Genomic DNA, 1,352 nt, shown 5'->3' with positions numbered 1-1,352 from the left:
CCCTGATGGACACTAGAGAGAATGCAGCTTTAACACATGAAGCTTTGGCTGCACAGGTTGCCGTCTGTGCAGAAAATTTGACTTTCTCCTTTCTTCTGTCATTTAAGTTTTTATTTTCTTGTATTCTTGTTTGGCTTTCCATTAATCTCCTTTTTTATTTTTAGGTTCTTCTTCCTCATCCTTTCATCTTTCTCTTTTTCTCTTCTTTAACTCGTGTGCTTTCTTGTGTCTCGTCTTCTTCCTTTCTTTCCTCCCTCTCATCTTTTTCTGTCTCTTCTTTCTGCTCTGCTTCTTTCTTCTCCCATCTTTTCTTCTTTTTAATTTCACCAACATCTCTTTTCTTCCCCTTCGTTTCTTGCGTCTTCTCTTCTTTTTTGCTTCACCCTCTTTCATCCGGCTTATTTCATATCTTCCCTCGTCTCCCACTGTCTCTGGTCCTCTTCCTCGTCCTCTCTCATTATTTCTGCCAGTATTTAGCGTGTAGCATTCAGACAAGGTCACGGATCAATTTATATATATATCTATATATATATATATCTGTGTGTGGCTCTGCCTCGTCTCATCCAGGCACTCAGCCAAGAGAGAACGTCTTGATCCTGCACTCAGGACAGTGTGTGTGTGTGTGTGTGTGTGTGTTTGTGCAGAGGACAGTATAATATGTCTAACGCTCTAATGGCTGACGGAGGGAGAGCTGTAGTGACTTTCACCGTGTCAAACCTTTATGTCCGTCCTGTGATATATACAGTATATGTGTGTGTGTGTGTCTAAAGTAAGCACTCACTTATTCACTTCTCCTTGTATCAGAAACTCTCATTAGTACACTCCACTGTGCGCAGTAAATTAATATTTTGGACAGGTGTTAATCATCATTTGATGTCATCATTGATAACCGTAGAGTTGCACAACGATCATGCAACAATGGGCTCTACTGTTTTGGTGTCACTATACAGTGCACGCATTTACACTCACAGGGAGTTAGGGCCTGTGTCCACATCCGCATACATCTTGTATCCCACAAGTTCCGTTAAAGCCAGAGATGCTGCACAAAAGTACTGTTTCTTTTATGTATAGAATGCACGGCCCGCCACTGGTTAAATGAGATGCCTTTAACGTGTAGAGCTTTTTATACGCTTGTTCCCAGGCTAGCTGTTTCCCCCTGCTTCTAGTCTTTATGCTAAGCTAGGCTAACCACGTCCTGAACTTAGACATGATGTCTTTGTTTTAAAATATACCTTTACAAATCTTCAGCTGTACTTGCTCTGTGTCTCTGCTGCTTCCAGTTAATCTAGCTCGCCCACACTGGTGTCTCTCTCTCTCTCTCTCTCTCTCTCTCTCTCTCTCTCTCTCTCTCT

The sequence above is a fragment of the Anarrhichthys ocellatus genome, unplaced genomic scaffold (genome assembly GCF_004355925.1).
Source record: "Anarrhichthys ocellatus isolate YVR2014 unplaced genomic scaffold, GSC_Weel_1.0 scaffold7, whole genome shotgun sequence".
Classification (NCBI taxonomy): domain Eukaryota; kingdom Metazoa; phylum Chordata; class Actinopteri; order Perciformes; family Anarhichadidae; genus Anarrhichthys; species Anarrhichthys ocellatus.
This window is presented reverse-complemented; position numbering follows the sequence as displayed.